The sequence below is a fragment of the Vombatus ursinus genome, unplaced genomic scaffold, assembly GCF_900497805.2.
Source record: "Vombatus ursinus unplaced genomic scaffold, bare-nosed wombat genome assembly UNPS02010394.1, whole genome shotgun sequence".
In the NCBI taxonomy this organism is placed as follows: domain Eukaryota; kingdom Metazoa; phylum Chordata; class Mammalia; order Diprotodontia; family Vombatidae; genus Vombatus; species Vombatus ursinus.
The window spans coordinates 234,821-236,190 of record NW_020950172.1 but is presented as its reverse complement, the minus strand read 5'-3'; positions in this window follow the sequence as shown (position 1 = coordinate 236,190).

Here is a 1,370-nt window from a genome sequence, read left to right as displayed (position 1 = left end):
AGATGGTAGATGGATAGAGGAATGGATAGATGGATGGATGGATGGATAGATGGATAGCACTGTGCTAAACACTGCCACCTGGACACAGGGCCATACAAACACAGGCATCCTGTGACTCCTTGGCCATTAAGAATTTATCTATAAACATAGTTCTTCTTGAGCCCACTAGATGCTCAGTCAGGCACTTGGAAGGACGAGGTGGCAATAGCATGAGCCTGTTTTGACTTCCACACCCTGCCTCTACCTCTCTTTGGGCAGGTGACCAAGGCATTCTAGGGTCCTCCTCCTTGGTCTACTAAGGGGCTTGGGGGGAGCTGACAATTGCTCCCCTCTAGCTCTGACCATGAGGGCATCTGGGGCCAGGGAAGTGAGACTTGTCAGGCCTGGAGAATCAGGGAGGGCTCTGTGGAAGAAGATGGGGTGTACACTGGAGAGTGGCCCGAGTCCACACAGGAAGGGCATGGTGCTGGGAAGACGCTGCGTGCCTCCAAGCGTGGAGGGCAGTGGTGGGGCAGCCTGATCTCTGTCTCTCCGGTACTGCTGGGCCAGGGATGTGGAGGAGAAGGGGACAGCAGTGGCTCCCAGGTGAATGGAGAGGTGGCATGGAGGCCATCATCCCTTGGAAGGCAGGCCCCTAGACCCAGAGGGCCACAAAGGCCATCTCCCTTTCCCCAGGCCAGGGGTGCAGGCTCGATTCCCCTTCACTTTGCAGGTGTCCAGACAGGCTGGCTGGTTCACAACTGCAGCTCCCCTCGACCCTTCCTCTACCAGTATATGATGTAGGACAGGCTGGGGCTGGGCCCCTCCTCTGAGGAGCCAGCCATTCCCATGTGTGTTCATCTGTATGCCTGTCCTGCCAAGTCGCTTCTCCAAGACCATCTCTCCTGATTTCCAGGGGGCCCTACACTGATCTTAGCCCCGGCACTCCCTGTGTGTGTGCTCGCCCTTCTTCCCCACTACCATCTCCTGGCAGAAGGTGTGTGGGGGAGTCTTCTTGCTCACCTCTGCATTTGTGACCTGACGATAAACCGGCTATGACAAAAAATCACATCTCTGCCTTCTTCTGTCTGCCCCCACCATGACCCCAAAGGGCTCTCACAACTGCACGAGACGCCAACTAGAGTCTGCCATGACAAGCCCCCCCTCTGAACGGGCTCCTGCACTCAGGCTGGAAATATTCCCACGAGCCATGAGTGGCCAGTGGGCTCCTTCGGAGTCAGCTCTGGCTCTGGAACGCCAGCGTCCAGAAGGGCAGTCCTGCTGTCCTCTGCCCAGGTCTGGGCTTACAGGCACAGCCATCCCCTGGGAGGGGCATGGATGAGCTGGCGATAAACCCAGACCAGGACCTCCTCTGTGGGAGAAGGTGGAAG